This window comes from Medicago sativa, chromosome 7 (assembly GCF_051527215.1).
Source record: "Medicago sativa cultivar Bolivia chromosome 7, Bolivia_mono, whole genome shotgun sequence".
Taxonomy (NCBI): domain Eukaryota; kingdom Viridiplantae; phylum Streptophyta; class Magnoliopsida; order Fabales; family Fabaceae; genus Medicago; species Medicago sativa.
In genome coordinates, this window is record NC_140755.1 from 91,140,823 (window position 1) to 91,150,483 (window position 9,661).

The 9,661-nt window shown below is 30.4% G+C and overlaps 1 pseudogene; it reads right to left on the reverse strand.

Annotated features, from left to right (window-relative positions):
* Positions 1-63: 63 nt before the first annotated feature.
* LOC146910167 (putative F-box protein PP2-B12) lies at positions 64-6,530 on the reverse strand (annotated as a pseudogene).
* Between the last annotated feature and the right edge of the window lie 3,131 nt (positions 6,531-9,661).

Genomic DNA, 9,661 nt, shown 5'->3' on the forward strand with positions numbered 1-9,661 from the left:
ATTATTTCACTGCATCAAAATTTTGGTTTGATGTTAAATTGTTGAAGAGATTGACAAAGTCCAAAGAATCAAAAACAAAATTAAAACTCATATTTTTTGTTTATCGGTATCACAATATCCACGAACAATGTAACATAGTATGTTTAAAAGTTGGAACAATATTCTGCCATCCAAGACACAAGACCGATTGCATAGTTTAGTCAATGTTGCTTAATTGTCTTCTTAGTCCTGACTTCTATTCCTTCAACAAAGAAACCTCTCATTGAAATAGCACCATGTATCTGGATAACACTCATATGGACTTTTTCCTCTTCAAGGCCTGAATATTGAAGAACTCTCCTATCTCAATCTCCAACCACCCATCGTTTCTAGTGTCGCAATCCTTTCACTCATGGTTCCAAAAAGCCTAAGTAAGTAATAGGATAGCCACCTTTGACACCAACTGATAACCTCATAAGACAGTTCTTAAATCGTTGAGCATCAATCATCTTGAACACAAGATAAGCTACATACTGAGTATTTCGGGACAAGTAAAGAGTGTTTATTCTTCCATGAATTTCAAGCGAAAACGCATCACGAATCTCAACAACTTCAGGGAAAAAAGTTGAAAGCAATTCATAAGATCACAAATGTAGTGTTTATACATGTGTACTGAGTAGTTAAAGCCATTAGGCTTAAATATAACATTAGTCCCTGCAAATATGGCCCGGTTGAGTTTTGGTCCTTGTAAAATAAAAATTCAGAAATCAGTCCCTGCAAAATTTTTTGTCTTTTAAAAAAGTCCCTGGACCCACTTAAAGTGCCATATGTCATTGAGGAGCTGACGTGGCGAATGCTGACTAGGCGTAAGTTGCCACGTGGCAGGTGAGTTGGCATATATTATTTAAAAAATGATTTTTAAATTATGAAAATGTATTTTCTGTTTTTAAAAATAAAAAACATTATTTTAATTATGTAAAAAATATGGAAATTAATTTTCCAAAATTTTAAAAAACAAAAAATACTTTTTAGAATAATTTTTTTCAAAAATCTGAAAAAATCATAAAAAATAAATTTAAAAATCATAAAAAATTTCCGAAAAAATCTGAAAATTATAAAAAATTTCCGAAAAATCTGAAAATAAATTTAAAAATCATAAAAAATTTCCGAAAAAATCTGAAAATAAAAAAAAATTCAGAATATATAATATTCAAAAAAATTTCTGAAAATAAAAAATTTCTGAAAAAAATCTGAAAATAGAAATTTTTTATAATTTTCAGATTTTTTCAGAAATTTAAAAAAACAAATGAAAAATTATTTTTTTCTAATATTTGGAAAATATATTTTATTTTTCGATTTTTGTAATCCTGAATTTTTTTCCAGATTTTGAAAAATGTATTTTAAATTTTTTTAAAAAATAAATTAATAGTTTTAAATTTTGAAAGAAAAATCTGAAGATAAATTTCCTTTTTTTTTTAATTTTAAAAAAAAAATCTAATTTCTTGTTCTTTTATGAAAATTCTAATTTTTTTTTTTGATAAGCCAAGAGTCCAACGACATAAAAAAGGAATAGAAGACAGTCCAACAAAGTTGTAGTGTCTTGCAAATTCTAGTCTATGTCAGGTGCTCATATATATATATTATTAAAAAAAGGAAAAAATAAATACAAAAAAAAAACTGGGGGGACATAAACCTAACCCAGTCAATCCACACAAAGTGTATGCCAACCCAATCGGGTGATACAAAAAAATAAAAACAACACTGGTGGATTCTAATTTTAAAAAAAATATATTTTTTTCAGAAATTTCAGAATATATAATATTCAAAGAAATTAATTTTATTTTGAAATTTATACAAAAAAATAAATTCAGAAAATTATTTTAATATTTTAAAATTTATTTTCAGAGTTTTTAAATTTATTTTCATATTTTTTAATTTTAAAAACAATTTTCAGATTTTTTAAAATTTAATATTCGAAAATTTTTATTTTCAGATTTTTTTCAGAAATTTTTTATGATTTTTAAATTTATTTTCAGATTTTTCGGAAATTTTTTTATAATTTTTAGATTTTTTCGGAAATGTTTTATGATTTTTTTAATTTATTTTTGGATTTTTCGAATTTTTTTTATAATTTTCAGATTTATTCAGATTTTAAATTAATTTTTTTATTTTTTTAATATAAAAATTGACACATCAGATGCCACATGGCACTTATGCACAGTCAGCATGTGCCACGTCAGCATCTTGGTGACATGGCTGAGCTTAAATGGGTCCAGGGGTATTTTTAAAAGACAGAAAATTTTGCAGGGACTGATTTCTGAATTTTTATTTTACAAGGACCAAAACTCAACCGGGCCATATTTGCAGGGACCAATGTTATATTTAAGCCAAGCGATTAATTGAGATTTTGATCATGATCATTAATGCATGCACATGTATTAATTATAACAAACTATGGCTATGAAGTAAACACTATACATAATAGAAAAGTTAAGAGCAAACCTAGAAGGAGGTATATTAGTATTAGGAGCAACGAGAGCACCATAAGGAATGATGAGAGATTTAGCAGTAAGAATGTAACACTTTTTTCCACTCTTTCTATCTAAATAAAAGCCCTTTGTACCATGGACGATGATGATTGGGCGATGGGCATCAGATAGGGCAAGATAGAGAGCCTTTTTGGTAAGGAAAGGACTGTGTGACATGATAGAGGCCATGAATTCCGGGCTGGAAAGGAGAAGAAAACGAGCCCAGACTTCATCTGAATCGGCGGCAGCACGGAATGTCTTAGAAACGATGGAGAGTCTGCCTGCATCAACAGGAGTCGTACGAGACAGTATGGTGGCAATGCACTCTTCCGGTAGTACCTCAAACGATTTCTCTGAACCCTAAAGATACTAAGATCGTGTGAATAACTGTCTATCTAAATTGAACAGGCCTTGTTTGTATTTATAATAGAAATCATTTGTATTCATAATCTATTCTATATCTAGACTTCTATACTATATATAAATTCTACACTATATATAAAGAAAATAACATTTGCAGCTCTTTTGGGGATGACTTTTTCCGCTTTCCAAAAATGCCCTTAATTTTCAATAAAAATAGCACATGTAACAAATAGATAAGAATAAATTTAAATATTAAAAAAATGTAACAAACACGATATAAATATATGTTAGTGTGATTTTTTTCCCTTTATAGTTTAAAAAATGTGACAAACTAGATGAGTATATTTATACTTATTCATTATCCAATTTTACCCTTAAAGAACTTCTATAATAAAGATTGTTGTTGATGACATTAAAAAAATAATTTAGATTATATTTTTTTGTTATATTGTTGGTGTCATTGAAATTGATAATCATGGTTAGTTTGGTTTGTTATAACTTGAAAGCAACAAACATTTATATTTTTAGTTTTAATTAAAATCAAAATTTCATAAAAAAACACCATTCATAATTTTCAAACGTTAACGCAATGAAAAGAGTGGAGTGGAAAGACAGACACGCGAATGCCCGTCTTTTGGCTAGTAGAAATAATAAAATCAATTATAATCTTCTTCAAAACTTAATCACTGCCAAAAAAATACAATTCTTACACTTTTTAATATTTTGACATAGTCATTAAAACTATATCTTTTTGTGTCTTTTGCTTCAATCTATCCCTATTTTTTCTCACTTTAAAACAAATTAAAACAAACTCACTCAATTAAAACAAACTAACTTAATCTCTTTTTAAAGAACAAACTAACTTAATTTTAATCCTTATCAAAACAATCCAATAACTGTGTGTATTTGGTCAAAATTCAAAATCTATTTAGAGGAAATTTTGATTTATCCCTTGTTAAGCAAATTTTGGTTTAGCCCCTGTTAATTTGAGCAAATTTCTATTTACCCTTTGCAAATCATCGATTTTGTACAGTCAAAATTCATGAAGGTCCAAAACCAAAAAACTTCAAATTACAAGGACGAAATCCAAAAAGAAAATTTTACAGGGGGAAAACGTAAAATGACATATATAACAGGGGGTAAAACACTATTAACCCTTTATTAATGTGACTTCTAAATATCTAAAGAGTTAAAACAATCTATCCATTCTCTAATTATGAAAGTTAATGAATATTAAAAGCAGAATATTACCTCATCTTAATCATTTGATATATCCACATATTTTTACCCTTTTGTAACAAAAAACTTATTTGGAGGAGAAAGAAAATAATTTTAAAAAGATTGAGCTGATTTTGCAACAAAAAATTCTCTTTTTAGATATATCTAAACAAACCAAATTATTTTAAAAAATAATTTTATTACGATAAATAAACACAAAATATATTTTGATTTTTTTCATAAAAACTCTAAAAAATTATAATTTTTATTTTAAGAAGTGATTTTTATTACGATTAACAAACACAAAACAATAGTAGAAATGTGGTAATAAAAAAAAATCTTTTTTTCCTTCCTAAAATCTTTATATTTTTCAAGGACAACAATATATAACAAAAATTCTTATCTATTCTTATCTTTTTATAAGCACCAACAATATATCATTAGTGTAGGAAAATTTATTTAATGATATAATTGGAATAACAAAAAAAATCTGTTCACTTTCAAAAAAAAAAAAGTCTGTTCAAGCATAAATCTACTACTATATATAAAAAAAGAAAATAGGAGGATTTTGGGATGACTTTACATATTTAAACCTTTTGAGGAATGAGGATTATCCCCAAGCAATAGTATACTGAGGACAGTCACAGTGTTTAAGATGTGACTGAGAATTTAGATGATGTGCACGTACAAGGATCCAAGACTGAATCCAAAGGAAATGAAACAATGAGGTGACAAGGTTACCTTGGAGATAATGTTTTCAGGATTTTGGTTCCAGACAGAATGGTTAGTGGTATTATTGGCCGAAAGAGTGAGTTTATTAAGAAAATTAAGGAAGAGACTAATACACATATTAAGTACATGTTTGGATTGATAGTGAGATTGACATAATCACGCTGGACGATCGTTATTTTGGCAAAAAATAAACTTTGAAGATTCACAAAATCGTGATTTTGCTGAACTCACCACAAATCTAAATATACACTAATATTTTTGAAGGTCCACTTCAATTTCCCTATTATTGCATATGATGGATCTCTGTCTATTTAAATCACAGTTATGTAAATTTGTTATATTGCTCCTTTGAATAGAATTCAATGTTATTTTAACTTTCACCATGTATGTAACCAAAAAAAACTTTCACCATGTTCACTTAGAATTTAGAACTACTAGAGTTATATCCTTCTAGAAATTACTTGATGACCTGATATGGAAAACTTTTACTTCATCATACAAAATTCTTATATAATTAATTTGAAAGTGAAAACTAGTAATTTATCCAAGATATCATAGAACATGTAACATATTTTTGAGAACTATTGTGAGGAATTTTACTAAGCAAAGAAGTTTTCAAGGAAGTGAAACAATTTTATTTTCAGAACGAAGCTAAAACAGATTGAGAAGAAATAATAATTTTATTTTCAAGCGAATGAAGAGACAGATTGCCCCATACCATCATGACGCGGCATATAGCACATTGGGCGGTGGACATGCTGTTGTTACTAGGCTTCTAGTTGCAGATGCTCATGCATGAAGAAGCGCTACACCATAAGATCCATACAAGATGCCTCTGGTTGCACTATATGCATTCTGGTTGCATAAGGATATGTTGCTTGTATAGGAATCAATTATCGATTCATTTGCTTTTTAATTATGTTGTCTCCAGAGGTTTTTTTATTTGGGGTGTTCTTAGGCATATTGGTAATCTGCATTCGGTTAATGTTCTTGTATATACTGTCATTAGCTCCACCTGTTCGAGTTGCATTACTTTTTGAATCACTATTCTTATTTACTAAACAGTTTGCTGCCTTAAAACACTGAACTTTTTTGGTAAGCTTTTACTTGATTAACTAATGTCAAGAAACATAATGAATTATAAATTAAAACTGTTGCTATTAGTATTTATTTGAACAGTTTGTCACCATCAAAGTAAGAGCTTTTTGGTTAGCTTTTATTTGATCATTAACAAATGTACAAGAACCATTATGAATTCTTATTTTTTGATACAGTTTTACACTGTCAAGCATAGAAGTTTCTTTTAGCTTACTTGATTAACAACTTATTTACAAGATTGTTTGTTGAAGTTTTTCGTGACTAAATTTTATTGTGTCTGAAGCCTAAACATTGTATTATTTGTGTTGAAACAAAAAACTAGACAAATTTTGCTTTGCGAGATGACAGTGATTTTGAAATACAAGGGCAATGTGCCGGCGGTCACAAGACAGTTGAACTTATTGCAATTCAATACGTAAATCTCTCGGTTAACTGCAGTATAATTGGAATTTTGAAATGCGAGCAAGTCATTTTTATTTTCAAGTCGTTATTTTTATCAACCACCTGCTGATCTGCCTCCCATGGACAAACACCTTCATCAGGGTTCACCACCTGCCTATGTAAGGGAGGGTTCGGTTCATTATATTCACCGTGTTCATATTCCTCTATCATATGCAAGGGAAATGACTGTCAAATAAATCGGATTTTTTTTCAAATATCAACTTGTATTCTAATTCTACATGTTCCTTGTATTGTAATGCTCTTGCAAACTTTCAAAGTCTATGGGGCACTACATGGCATGGGGTTCTGTTTTAAAATTGTGTAAAATGAATGATTGTGATTTACACAGATTTTATTCCTGTAGCGAATCGAACTAGGTCCTAAAACTGGTGTCCATATTTTTCTTGTGTGAGAGATGTTTGTGATTGGGATTGGGATTTAATTTATGTATATTATCGGTGTAAAGATGTTTTATACCGTCAAATCATTAAAAATGTTTGACTTTGATTATAACTACTTTTAAAGTCACATATATGAGTGGTTGTGATTTACTGATAGTGTAAAACTGTTTACACCGATGATGTATCAGAATTAAACTCTTATGACTGTTGGCTTAACATTCGCTTTTGATCCAAGTTGGTAAAGTGACAAATTTTGGTGGGGAAAAGATATGATCAATTGGTTTGTTTGCTGAAACCATTACAGGCATGGGTTTTGATTACTTGTATCAACACTATCATAGAATGGCTTTAAGATGCTTACATTCTATTTTGGGTGAGGAACCTTGAACTTTACGTTTAGTTCTATTTCTTGTGGTGTATGTTCTCCAGGTTTATGTTATATAAGGTGCAGTTTGGGGCGGTTCTGAGTAGACAAATTGACAATGATAGAGCAATTGTACAAAATGTGTGGTCAGGTAATGATATTTATAATTAGTACGTATCCATGGTGTTGTGAAAGTGACTCAAAATTGGAGAAATTGAAGTTTGCTGAATTTGTCAAAATCGGGGTCCGAATGGTCAAAATCGGCGCTTCGTAACAGCATAAAAATAAAATGTATTTTTATGGGCCAGATTTGTTCCAATTTTATGAGGGATACTTTTACTGTAAATATAGACCTTGTATCTGATGTAAATCTTGAGATAGAGGGGGCTGAAACAAGGGTTTAGAAATCAAACTAGGGTTTGTATAGAGTTTGCTCTTGGCAACAAACACTAGGGTTGGGTTGATTCATCTTGGGAAACACTATTAGGATTGAGTCTCTTGGTCACGGGAAGTGATTGTGGTTTTGGGTAGAATTAGGCGGGAGACTTATTCTTGTAACCCATTGATATCTCTCTTTTGTAAAGTTACTCATCATTATAGCGAAACGGATGACTGCTCTCTCCCCCATACTAGGTCAATTTGGACCGAACTGGGTAAAAAAATTCTCTTGTGTTCTCTCTTTCTTTCTCTCGCTGTTTTTCTACTTTTGGCTTGTGTTTATAACTTCCATACACTTTGTTTGGTTGCTTGATTATTACTTGCTCCACACATCAAGTATTTTATTGATGTGATTTTCATCGAATTCACAACATATAGGGATTATGAAATTCCTATTTACGTCTTAAAGTTTACATTAGAATTAAGTAACAAAAAGGTGGGTTTGCACTTGACAATGGTTAAGTTGATGCAAATAAAGAGAAAAAATGATTAGGTCAATGTTTGATTCCCCCCTCTTTCACCGCTTGGTAATTAGGTCTCTTTCTCCTACAATCCTCTAAGTGGTTTTCAAGACATTTGAACATAGTAGCTAGCTCCGTAGTTGGAAAACTAGCACTCTTCTCTTGAAAAAGGGTTGCTTTTGGCCTACACACTAGCACTCTTCTCATAATCAGAACACCCTAATTTTTAGGTTAGCTCTTAATCGTACAAAGGAGTGAATACACGTCGGTACTATAATAAGGGGCACCTGTTGATTACACTTTTACAAATCACTTAAACTAGTGCAAATCCCTATAGCCGGGGTTAGTAGTCAATGAGATTGGATTATGCCATGGACATCTATAGACGAATGACAACCATTATTACAATCGAGTTTGAATTGAGTGGAATCACAAGAAAGGTAACACTAATATAGTTTGAACGAATAATAGCTAGTGCAAATCGCAACAATGGGGGTTAGCTGTCAACTGAAATCGGAATATTTTTTGAACATTCGTAGATGCACAAAAAGCATTAAGAACAAGTTATAAATGAATGAGAAACTTATACAAAGTGATTGTATTCAACATAACCAACATGTTACACGGTTCAAGCAATTACAGAGAGGGTCATCAACATGATCTAATCCTAGAAATATAACTACCCATGCTATTTATTCTAAACACAAAAGATTATGGAAAAAAAATACATGAATTGTAAGCACCGTTGGCCGATTCCTCGCCTCCGAGATGTCTTTGATCGCTGGTAACCTTCTAAAATTGTGATTTTGCCTTTCTCTCGTCGTCGATGCATGCTTTTAAAGTGAGGCAAGACCTCTCTATTTAAAGGCATGTAAAACCCCAACTTTCCATAACAACAGGTGCACGATGCGCACCAACATTTGATCATCATGTCATAGGAAATATCGATTCTCATCATGATGGCACGATGCGTGGATCATAGCACACATCGAATTTTAGGCAGTAGCTGTTTCATCTTTATTCTTTGTCCAATTTCGCCCTACCGAAACGTCCGAAGTGACTATACCCCAAGAATTCACTTGATAATCTTGTAAGAAAGTACATTACAACCACAAACTTGTATGGTTTAGGTGATTTGGCGTAATTCAATATCACGTTCTTCATTTTGCTCTTCCTTATACATTCATCAAGTTATTTACAAAAACTCGACTAAAACAACTAAAACTTTGCTAAAAAGACTTAAAACTAACTCTTAAATGATGCTAAAACTTTACGATTTAAATTAAAAATATGGATAAGATATAAATCAAGGCTGGTCAAATATACTCGTGTCTATACTTGGCAGAAAAGATAAAAAAATATCATTAGAACTGTCGAATTTTGTGTTATATTCTTGTAAAGAGTATTTCGTAAAATAAATAGAAATATAATAATAATTTGATATGTATTGTCAACCTTTATAACTGAATGTCCCCTGTAAAACAAAAAACCTAATTAGAATGTGTGGCTTTTTGTGACGCCGGTTGTTTTTCTTTGGACTAAAAAATTAAATAATAATAATAAGTAAACAAAAATAATCTTAAAATTATATGTCTGTCTTATATTCAACATAGAACTTTATTTGTTAGCATAAACTGT